We start from the raw sequence: 12,573 nt of genomic DNA on the forward strand, positions 1-12,573 counted from the left end.
ATGTTGAGGGATGTTTAATGAACCGAAGACACAGAGATAAGATGACCACACAGGTGATTAATGCTGGACAGAGGGCTACAGATCGCTCTGGCATGTAACCACCCTGTACCCTCAACCATTGCTTTTATTGGGGTTTGGCACAAGGTTAGTGCATCAGCACTTAATCAACAAAATCTTGTTTTGTTCTATATTATTACAGTAGAGCATTGAAGACAACTTGCAGCTGTGCAATTCCTTTTCTGCTCTACCCATGTCTTTTTAATCTTATCCTTTCATAGGGAGGTAAATGTTCTGGGAATTCAAGATTGTGTGCAATCTTGACCCAGCGTAACTCGTTTGCAAGTCACGTGGTTCTTCCTGATAGAACATTCACCTCTTCTTGGCAGGACTTCAGATCCTTGTTTACAAATGTTCAGCTACAATTCCCCCTTTTTTCTTGCTTCATTTGATGGAGCATTAGAGATAACACAGCTGCTTTTCTATTAGCTAGTTGCTTGGTTAAATGCAGTAGAAGATTTTAGACAAGTATAGAAAGAATAATTAATGCAGGAAATTTCCCCCAAGTTAGCATTGCACTTAACATCTCCTTTCATTAATAAAAATGGTAATTGAACACAGGCTTGTACAAAGGCAGTTCTGTTAACATGAAATTGTAAGGTGTAATTCCCAGAGGTTTTTTTTTAGGTTTTTATTTTATTTTTATAATTAAATCTTTATTGTTCAGATTATTACAGTTCCTCCTCTTTTATGCCCCATAACTCCCCTCCACCCGGTTCCCACCACCCTTCCGCCTTCACCCTCTCTACTGTCCCCATCCATAGGTGCACGATTTTTGTGCAGTCTCTTCCTGCATCCCCCACACCCCTTCCCCCCCCCCCAAGAATAGTCAGTCCACTCCCTTTCTATGGCCATGATTCTATTATAATCACCGGTTCATTCTCTTCATCAGATTATTTATTCACTTGATTTTTAGATTCACTTGTTGATAGATGTGTATTTGTTGTTCATAATTTGTATCTTTACCTTTTTCTTCTTCTTCCTCTTCTTAAAGGATACCTTTCAGCATTTCATATAATACTTGTTTGCTGGTGATGAACTCCTTTAGCTTTTTCTTCTCTGTGAAGCTCTTTATCTGACCTTTAATTCAAAATGATAGCTTTGCTGGATAAAGTAATCTTGTTTGTAGGTTCTTGGCATTCATCACTTTGAATATTTCTTGCCACTCCCTTCTGGCCTGCTAAGTTCCTGTTGAGAAATCAGCTGACAGTAGTATGGGTATTCCCTTGTAGGTAACTGACATTTTTCTTTTGCTACTTTTAGGATTCTCTCTTTGTCTTTTGCTCTTGGCATTTTAATTATGATGTGTCTTGATGTGGTCTTCTTCTGATTCCTTTTGTTTGGGGTTCTCTGCACTTCCTGGAGTAGTAAGTCTATTTCTTTCACCAGGTAGGGGAAGTTTTCTGTCATTATTTCTTCAAATAGGTTATCAATATCTTGCTCTCTATCTTCTTCGGACACCCTATAATTCGGATGTTGGTATGCTTGAAGCTGTCCCAGAGGCTCCTTACACTATCTTTGCATTTTTGGATTCTTTTTTCATTTTGCTTTTCCGATTTGGTGTTTGTTGCTTCTTTGTATTTCAAATCTTTGACTTGATTCTTGCAATCCTCTAGTCTGCTGTTGGAAGTCTGCATAATATCCTTTATTTCAGTCAGTGTATGCTTAATTTCTAGTAAGTCCTTTTTCATAACCTCGATGGTCTCACTACATTTATCAGTGGTCTCACCAGTCACTTTGTGGGTCTAACTAAATTTATTGGCGGTTTCTAGAAAGTTCTTGAAAAACCTTAAAAGTGTGGTTTTGAACTCTATATACAGCCGTTTGCTTTCCTCCATTTCTGTCATCTTTGACCTGTTTCTTTGTCTCCTCATTTTTTATGCTTCCTTGTGTTGGTAGAGTGGCTTTGTGTGCTAGGTGTCTTACAGGGCCCAGTGGCTCAGCCTCCCCAATTACCTGAAGTGGACACTCTTGGTGCACCCCTTTGTGGGCTTTGTGCACAGTCTTGTTGTAGTTAAGCCTTGATTGTTGTAGGTATCACTGGATGGAATTGACCTCCAGGCTAATTGGCTGTGAGAGTCAGCTGTGTCTACAGTGGGAGAACTTCTGTGCTGAAGACACCCTTATGAGTCAAGACTTGCTTCAGTGGGGCTTTGGTGCTCACTGAGTCTGCCCCTGATTGTGTGCATTATGGATCTGAGGAGTTGTAATTGGATGTTCCCACTCTGACCACTGGGTACACTGGCTCTTGAATCTAAGGAAGTGCTAATTTAGCCTCTTTCTGAGGCTACCCAGCAGGAGCTAGGAGGAGATCTGCAGATTCCCCTTCCTTGTTTGGGGTTTGGAGGTGCCCAAATGAAGCCCAGCTGTGAAGCAATGCAAGCTACTGTGGGGCCTTGGGCCTTCAGTTGGAAGTTCTGGGTCTGTCTGGCCCAGCTGCAGTTTGTTAGGTAATTTTCAGATTGTAAAGGGCCAGGGCATTCATATGCAAAAGTCTCTGCAGCAGCTTGGGTGGGGCGGGGTCTCAGGGAATCAACAGGGTGTGGAGCAAGCAGCTATGGCTGATCCTCAGCCCTGCCCTAAGGGGCCCCGTGTCTCCGTGTCCAGGTAATTGCTGCAAGCATCTTTGAGAGAAAGTCGCCCTTGATTTCTGAGTTCTACCCCCTGCCAGACAGTCCAGTTTCTTCCTGTATGAGTCTGGGTCCCCGGAGACTCACCTCTAAATGGAGTTCAGAGAAGTTGGGGGCTTGAGACTCCCTCCCTATTCAAAAAGACAGCCGGGTCTTCAGTTGCCAGCCCCTGCCGCATGTGCCTCTGTACCTCTGCACTTCTGCACCTCCTCTGAGTCTCAGTGTGCTTTTCTCTTTCCTTCTAGTTGTGGAATTTCCACTCAGCCAGCCTTCCTGTGGTTCTGGATGATGTCCATTTTGTCTTTTAGTTGTATTTTTGAGTTTGTTGTGGGAGGCAGTAATTTCCAGTATTTACCTATGCCACCATCTTGGTTTTTCTCCAGAGTTACTTTTATAGTAGCCAGTCCATGCTTTCAAAGAGTGTAAGGTTGCCGAACCAGTTTGGCTCAGTGGATAGAGCATCTGCCTGCAGACTCAGGTGTCCCAGGTTCAATTCCAGTCAAGGGCATGTACCTTGGTTGTGGGCACATCCCCACTGGGGGGGGTGTACAGGAGACAGCTTATCGATCTCTCTCTCATTGATGTTTCGGCTCTCTGTCCCTCTCCCTTCTTTTCTGTAAAAAATCAATAAAATATATTTAAAAACAAAACAAAACAAAAAGAACCCAAAGAGTGTAAGGCAGATCCCAATTTCCATAAGTCAGATTGAACAGGATGTCCTTTTTGATGAGGTGTTGGGGGTGCAAATCCTCCACCATGCCACACGATGCTTGCATTCACTTGTGTGGACATGGAATTGTTCTCTCCTCTACACCATCCTAGATAATCTGCATTGGCTTTGGAACGGGCAGAACCTGAAGGGCTCCAATCAATGACACTTCCATAGGAAGTATTAGATAAAACCCGAACCGTCTTTCCTTGACAGGATTCCCAATGGACCCAATTGGACAAGTGTGTAAACATAGGCACATGACATGGTGGAAGTAATGGAGGTCTACTATTGTTATCCTAACTAACATTTTTAAACCCATGGACACTCAGAAAAACAAGCACCTGTTTTTTGTTGTAGTAGTAGTGTTTTCCAAAATGCATAGCTAGGCTTAGGCCTGTATTGTTAAACAATGGTCTCCTTGACCTAAGCATATTGGCACTCCCTGCGTTCCAGTGGTATAATTTTCTATGATTCTACCTTCCTCTTCTGGTTTTAATGGGCCTTGATCATCATAAGGTCCGGGTAACCAATTTGAGTCATTAACATAAATTTGAACCTTTGAATCCAACCAAGAAACACCTCTATTCAGTGGGGGATTAGGAATGTAAACCCAGTATGTATGATTCTCAGCATTTACCTGCGTGGTTATTAGCGCAAGCATAGTAAGGAACAAAGTAGATGGCGTCACTTCTTTACCATGATGCTGGACCAGTTGTTCTCCCTCTTGGGTAAGCTTCTTCACCTGACCCCAGGTTGGTACAGATGAATGTTGCGTTGACCATAGAGCTTTGCAGATAGAAGTCCCCATCAACATCATCTCTGAGAAATCCTTGGTCAGGTCACTTAAGTGGAACTTCCTTTTGTTTCCCATGTCTCAGCTTAAGACACCTCTCAGGAACCCAGAACTTTTCTTTACCTGTGGAAATATAAGCATAACCTCTCCCCATCTTAGGACCTTGAACTGTATCATTAGCTACAATACGAGGCAATATCCATTGAGTTTTCTTAAGAAATTGTAACATTTTCTCTGTAGGATAATGATTATGTATTTTCTCAAAAAATGAGCACAAGCAGTTTGCCAATCATCACATATTTGAAACAATTCTTGAATTTCCTTGACAGTAAAAGGTGCTATAATTTCTTCTGGATCTAAACCACATAATTGTCTTAATCTTAATCTTCCTTTGTAAATAATTTGGCAAATTTTTAAAATATAAGCCTGTACTTTTTTCTGTGATTTATGAGGCAAGAAAATCCATTCAACAACATTAATGTCTTGAACAAGTAACCCTGTAGGAGAATGCTCAGTGTGGAAAACTAATAATTTAAAATTGTCCATGCAAAGAATTCTATCTAATTGTGCTTGTTGTACATGCTGTTTTATCTAAGTTAATTCTTTTTCTGCAGCAGGGGCTAAACAGGGGAACTATTTAATTCAGATGGCCCCTCTAGGATTTGAAATAAATTAGTCAATTAGTAAGTAGGTATACCAAGGCTGGGTCTCAACCTATTAATGTCTCCTAATAACTTTTGAAAATTGTTTAGTCTTTAAACTGTCTCTTCTAATTTGAACCTTCTGTGAAATAATGGAGACATCTGCTAATTTTTGCCCAAGATATTTCCATGGCTCCTGCCATTGTACCTTTTCTGGGGCTCCTTCTAATCCATAGTCTTGGAGTTTTTCAAGGAGGTATTGGTAAATCTCCTGTAATTGTGATTGAATTTCAGAGCATTAGGAAATCTTTTTCTGACTATTTCTAAAGGTTGTTGCACATATGCCTGACACATAGTGGGACTGTTTAACATTCCTTGTGGTAAGACTTTCCATTGATACCATTGAGTGGGTTGAGCCTGATTTAAAGCTGGGAAAGTAAATGCAAATTTCTCACAGTCTTGAGGTTGCAAAGGAATAGTGAATAAACAATCTTTTAAATCAATTATGATAATGGACCAATGTTTAGGAATTAGCGAGGGGTTAGGAATCCCAAGGTGTAAGGGTCCCTTTGGTTGTATAGCTTCATTAATTTTCCGTAGTCAGTTAACATTCTCTACTTGGCATATTTTTTCTTAATAACAAACACAGGTGAATTCCAGGGACTAGAGAAATATTCAATATGACCCTGGTCTAATTTAGTATTAGAAGGCTTAAAGAGAACAAAACGGGGCAGAGGGAAACTTGTTGTGCTTAGTATTAGCTTGCGGCCTTGAGTCCAGCAGAGTTCAGATAAGTAAAAAATAAACAAAAACTCTCTCTCCCTTCTCTCCCTGCCAACAGCCCCCTCCTTTTTCTGCATTAACCATTTGGATATTGGAGATATTGTTGCAGATCCGGTGGCATTTGTTGCTGCTGCATTGGAAATGCAAGGGAATCTTTTTCTCTTCTCCATGTGGGAGGAACAATCTCATCCCCAGGTTCTAAATATAATAATATTTTGTTTATTTCAGTAGGCAAGGGCAGCTGGAATCGCCAATGTACCCCTGTGGAATAATGTGGTGGGTCTGGAGGAGGAGCTGTGGGAGTTACTCTGGGATCCTCCGACAGTGGCTGTTGAACTGGAAAAGCATTTTTGATTAATTCCTATAACTTATTAGTGGGTTTAACATGAGGCAGTGGGATACCACATATTAAAGCCTTCCTATGAATCAGCAAATCTTTTAATAACTCTTGTTTGTCATCCCTTGTTTTGCTTTTCTTTTTAAATAATCTCTTCCTTTCCCTACCACTAGAATCAGTGCTAGGAGTTTCACTTTCTGAGAGATCCTGAATGCCCTCTTTGTCAGTCCCTCTATATTTTCATATTCCTCCAACTTCTGTTCAACATCTTTCCTTTTTTGCTCCATATTATTTTCACGAGGCAAAGAAGGTAATTGTCTATTAGGCATGTCTTTATCAGTTTCACAAGCAGAGCGAGAATGAGAGCTAGTAACTTTAACTGGAGCAGCCTCATAATCTGACTCTGACTGCAAAGATGTAAGAGCCATAGTAATCAAAGTACACGAGGACCAAACTTCATGTCCTATAGGATCTCCATTCTAATTGAGCATGCCGTAGTGCATGAACAACCTGTTTCCAAACTTTTAGATTTAACTGATTTCTACCTGTCGGCTCAAACCAATAACAATGCCTTCTTATTTTTCTAGCTAATTTCCAAAAAGAGTCTTGAGACACACTAACCCCAGTGCTGTTAAGCACTGAACGCAGCAGAGTCATATATTGATTCTCTGCTGTCGGGGAGTTAGTTCCCCATTGCTCTGCCTGGCTTGCCGAAAGTTTTGGGTAAACCGTCACAGACTTTTTTTCTTTCGGTCCTGTGTATGGCCTGGACTTCCTTAAGGTCCCATGTTCTGGGCACCAAGTGTTGAGGGATGTTTAATGGACCAAAGACGCAGAGATAAGATGAGCACGCAGGCAATTGATGCTGGACAGAGGGCTACAGCTCGCTCTGGCATGTAACAACCCTGAACCCTCAACCATTGCTTTTATGGGGGTTTGGCACAAGGTTAGTGCATCAGCACTTAATCAACAAAATCTTGTTTTGTTCTATATTATTACAATAGCGCATTGAAGACAACTTGCAGCTGTGCAATTCCTTTTCTGCTCTACCCATGACTTTTTAATCTTATCCTTTCTTAGGGAGGTAAATATTCTGGGAACTGAAGATTTTGTGCAATCTTGACCCAGTGTGACTCGCTTGCAAGTCACGCGGTTGTTCCTGATAGAACATTCACCTCTTCTTGGCAGGACTTCAGATCCTTGTTTACAAATATCCAGCTACACCAAACCCCTCACAACTCCAGAGCAGAGAGCACAAGACCCCTCCATGTTATTGTTATCATGCTAATTGCTTACTGCTAGCTATCTTATACCAACCAATATAAAAGAAGTATGCGTTGATTGGTTTCACTTTTATCTAGTTCCAGGGATTCTCTCTATGCCTTGCTGTTTTTTCTCCTACCTCTCCAATCTTTAACCACTGGATTTCATGTCACTCCTTTTCCTTCTATAGATTGCAAAGTGTGTAGCAGATGTTCTACTGTCTAAATATAACCCTGGAAAATCATTCCATGATCCCCAAGGTTATTTCCTACTTCCTGCCTGTAGTTCCATTTTAAAGATGGTAATTGAATTTTATCCAAGTGATACCATCTCAGGAATACAAATATGTCTTAGTTATGATTTGTATGTTATTCTCACTAGGTTGAGGTATTCACTTGAAGGAGAGCAACAGTTAGAAAGGTAAGTTATGTTTGGGGAAAATTAACACCTATTGGGGAATTTCCTATGAGTTACAGTGACTTAGGGACACATTTCACTGTTCAAAAAATACAATTCATTTCTAATGTTTGGCTTATTCTGCTAGTATTTTTATTGTACCTAAAGCTCTAGTTCTCTCCACTAGGTATATTTTCAGAAGCTTTTAATCTCCCTTGGCCTAAAGCCCTCCTTATGGTTCTTCTCAACCTGGAATCTCCTTTTTTGGTAAACACATAGCTTTTCTCTTCATTAAATAGTCACCAGTAACCCCATGTATCTAAATGAAGAGACATATGAACCAACCTTACGAAAAGGCGAAATTCTACATTATTATCAAGATCTTCTAAACCAGCTGATAGGGAAAGATAAATTAGTGACATTATTTACAGGAATGCTCTCAGCACCTGAAGTCTTCAGAGACCATGACTTATTTTAGCAATTGGAAAATACATCAATGAAAGACTCCCCAATATTGTTTGAAGGGACCTTATCAGGTGCCCAACTGCAAATGGACATCTGCCCTCTCTCTGACACTTGCTTCCACCTACAGTGAACAAAGACTTTTTGAGAATGAGAGGTCACTGACATCAGAGATTGAGACCTATCCCAAGACAAGGCCTGTATAACTACAAATTGATTATCTTGACCTGTCTGTGAATATAAATGATAATAATAATTACACTTGTTCTTTGGACTTTTCTCAAACATTGCCTATATAGCTCACTTTTTAATAATGACTAAAGGTGCCTATGATAACTTTTGTATTGTTAATAATACTTTTTTATGTTTTCTCTTTTTGAGACAGGATAGTAAGAAGCTAGGAAAATTCCTTGGCAAGTGCAATTAGGCCACTGAGACAGACAGCTGAACAAACTGGCCAAGTGATTTTCAGCCAGATACAGAATGCCATCAGGGTGGAGAGCCCCGGGTGCCTTGTAATGGGCAAAACTGCCCCCAGGGAGGCCTTCCTTTCCCTGTGATATTGCTGATAATGAGGCTTAGACTGCCTGCCCTGCCACTGACCTATTATTAGAGACGATGACCTTTAAAAGGGATATCTGGGAAAGCTGATGAAAATTCTATTGAGATCTCCCCTGAGACCTCCACTAAATCCCCACCTTTGGAATGTAAATAAAATCGCTCAAGACAAAGAAGCCAGTGTGTGCCCTCCTTATGCCCCCTCCCCCTAATCTTATTTTTGAGTGATTTTCTTTCTTTTAAACTCTATGAGGTGCCCATGCAACTTGCAACCAGGGGAGCAATGGGCAGCAGCAGCTTGTCCGGGACTAATCCCATTGACCTGTCCCCCAAACTTTTCTACTCTAACTTTCCTGTGAGCTGACAGCAGCCCCACCTAGACTCCGTTCATTCCCATAATGTTTCTAGAGAGTCCAAAGAGCCCTGCTTAGTCCCCTACTGCCTCTATCCTAAGCCCTTCCTTATTTCAGTGTTCAAGCTTTAAAAAACAGACTTTCAAAATCACCTGAACTCATGTTGTGAAAGCTTTCTTGCACCAAGTCAAGAACCCACACACTGCAGGCCAGCCTTAAGCAAATCTGTTCAGGACCTGGCTCCCTTTCTGGTAACAGTTTGAAATTTAGAAGGAATGTTATTGCAAAGGAAAGGAATGTTATTGCAAAGGAAAGGAATGTGTTGGTTTTTAAGAGAGTTTAAAAGTAAGTAGTTTTTCTTAATCAGTTGGTTATATAAAAAATGTTTTTATTGATTTCAGAGAGAGGGAAGGAGAGGAAGATAGAGAGAGAAACATTAATGATGAGAGAGAATCATACATAGATTGGCTGTGGGGGATGGAGCCCGAAACCTAGGCATGTGCCCTGACTGGGAATTGAACTGTGACCTCCTGGTTCAAGGGTTGATGCTCAACCACTGATCCACACTGGCTGGCCAAGTTGTTTTTTTATTTTATTTTATTTTTTTAAGATTAAAAGCACTTTTATGCTTTTAAAAAATTAATTTTTTATTGTTTAATGTATTACCTGAGTTTCCTTTTCCCCCCATTGACCTCTCCGCAGCTGCTTATACCCATCAGCATATGCCCTCACACCCCTACTGTCTGTGTCCATTGGTTATGCTCATATGCATGCATACAAGTCCAGTGGTTGATCTCTTAGCCTCTCATCTCCTGTCTTTCCTCATAGGTTGGACAGTCTAGTCTGTTTGATGCTTCTATGTCTCTGGTCCTATTTTTGTTCATCACTTTATGTTGTTCATTATATTCCACAAATGAGTGAGATCATGTGATATTTATCTTTTTCTAACTGGATTATTTTGCTTACCATAATGTTCTCCAGTTCCATTCCTGCTGTTGCAGATGGTAGGAATTCCTTCTTTTTTACTGCCGCATATATTCCATTGTGTAATTTACCACAATTTTATAATCCAGTTGTCTGCTGATAGGTACTTAGGCAGTTTCCAGATCTTAGCTATTATAAATTTTGCTGCTATAAACATAGGGGTGCATATATCCTTTCTGACTGGTATTTCTGTTTTCTTGGGATATATTCCTAGAAGTGGGATTACTGGGTCAAATGGAAGTTCCGTTTTTAATTTTTTGAGGAAATTGCTTTCCACAGTGGCTTTCCACACTGTTCTCCACAGTGGCTGCACCATCCTGCATTCCCACAAGCAATATAAGAGTGTTCCTTTTTCTCCACATCCTTGCCAGCACTTGTAATTATTGATTTGTTGATGATAGCCATTCTGACAGTGTAAGAAGGTACCTCATTGTAGTTTTGTTTTGCATTTCTTGGATGATTAGTGACTTTGAGCATGTTTACATAAGTTGGTTATTTTTGAAGGACTGTAATGCGATAAATCAAGAAGAACAAGGGAAGATGTAGAATGTTAGTGGAAAGAAATGTTGAGAAAGATATTTTTTGTATGAATAGTAGAACAGATTATGGGAATATGCTTACACTTTAACCTAGCAAGGAATACTAACTTTATTAATTAAAATAGAAACTTTACAAACAAGGCTCTCTATAACTGCTGCTGAGTCAGGAAATTTTATGATTAAACTCTTACTGTCTTCCTTGTGTTTGGAATGTTTAGATGGTAATTATAATTTATAGCATTGCGTTCTTACAGCCTTGTTTCTGCATAAACCTTAAGATTATAGCTTCCAATTGCACAAGTAGCAGCAATCAGATTAATAATGAATAGCACCACAGTGTTTTCAATGGGAAATATATGGGCCATAGTAAATGGGAACAACTCATGGTCAGATAGGAATAATTGAAGAGTTGTATAGGTTGTCCTCAAACTATGAGTAAATGTCATACTAGAGACAAAATACAGAGAGCAAAACTTGGATTACAGGTTAGAAATAATCCAGAGTCTTCTTCTTAGTGAAGGCCCATGGAACCTGCCTGCCTTCCACTTACCTGATTTTCCTTTTGAGAAAATTCAGATTTGACTTCCATCCATGGTTACAGTCTTAGCCCATTCCTGATGGTCCATTGTTCAGCAAGACAAATGCTTATACTAAGGCTTCCTAGGAATGAGCCTTCCTAGCACCATGGGAGCATATTATCCAATCAAAATGTTGGTAATTAATGCACCCTTTAGATTGACTTATGACTAAAATTTGAAAGTGTTGACATAAAAGGGCCACATACTCAACCTGACAAGCTCAGGGGAGGCCTGTGGTGGTATTTACAAACTCAGAGACTTACAGTAAGCACATAGGATGGTCTGAAATGAAAATTTCCTAAACAAAAGCAAGCCATGGTGGGTAGTCATAGCCTAGGCCAATCTCTTCCCTAACAAAGGTCAATTTTTGTTTAACTGAGCCCTGTCTACAATAGCATACTTTTGGAATGTTTGTGTAATTTCTTTATTTCCAGACTTGTACTGCACTGCAGAACCCCGCATTGTTATTGTCATTTGTTAATTGTTAACTGTTAATATTCTGTACCCACCCATGTAAAATTAGCAAGTGTATACTTGTTTTACTGTTTATTCTATCTCAGAGATTTCCCCACTTTGCTTTCTCCCGCCTTCTAATATTTCACCAATGGATTTCATGTAACCCCTTACGCCTTCTGCTTTGAGTGTAATGTATAAAATAAGAAGTAAAACTCCCATTCTCTGAAGCATTTTCTCAGTCCATTGAGTTTTGGCTTTCCAGCAATTCTCATCAGTTTGGCTCAAATGAACTCATAAAAATTATCTACATGTTTAAACACTTCTTACGTTGGCAGTCAAAAATTCCTACACATTTTATGTACCCTCATCTCTTCAAGGAAATTCCAGATTCTAAGCAAGGTCTTGTCTTTATGTTGACCTGCCCTTACCTTGCATCTATTCAGAGGCCTGTCAGAGTTTCTTCATCATCACAAAAGACACACTTATCAACCCTTATCAATCAGAAAATTCCAAGTATTTTTCGTTGCTCAGTTCTAAGAACCAGGAAATAACACCAAATATCTTTCTATGATATCACTGAAGATTTTTGAGGTGGGATCACTTGCCTAGAGTCCCACAGCCTGCATGTGGGCTCAGACATGCCATGTATTGGCACATGACTTTTATGTTCCACCCCTTTCTATGTTCCCTCTGATATCAGGTAGACTGAAAGGTTAAATATTCCATTCCCCCACTCCTTGTGACTGAGAATCCAGATGTGAATTAAATTCAGCGTCTGAGATGCACTTGTGTGTAATTTGGAAACTGGAGAGGAGATGGGCCTATCATTTCTGCTACTGTGTTGACTGATGGGTGGCCGCTGGGAGACACACCTAATTTTTTACCTGTGAGAGGGGCTTTGTCAGCGTGACTTTGAAACCCAACTTCCAGTGGCAACTCTTTACTTCCATTTCTCTAGCCCTTTAATAATTTTACAGGCACCTAATTCTTTGTGTGAAAGATTTTTCTATACAAATGTTTAAGGAACATTT

This window comes from Myotis yumanensis, unplaced genomic scaffold (assembly GCF_028538775.1).
Source record: "Myotis yumanensis isolate MYYU_CA2020_CCGP unplaced genomic scaffold, mMyoYum1.0.hap1 SCAF_23, whole genome shotgun sequence".
Lineage (NCBI taxonomy): Eukaryota > Metazoa > Chordata > Mammalia > Chiroptera > Vespertilionidae > Myotis > Myotis yumanensis.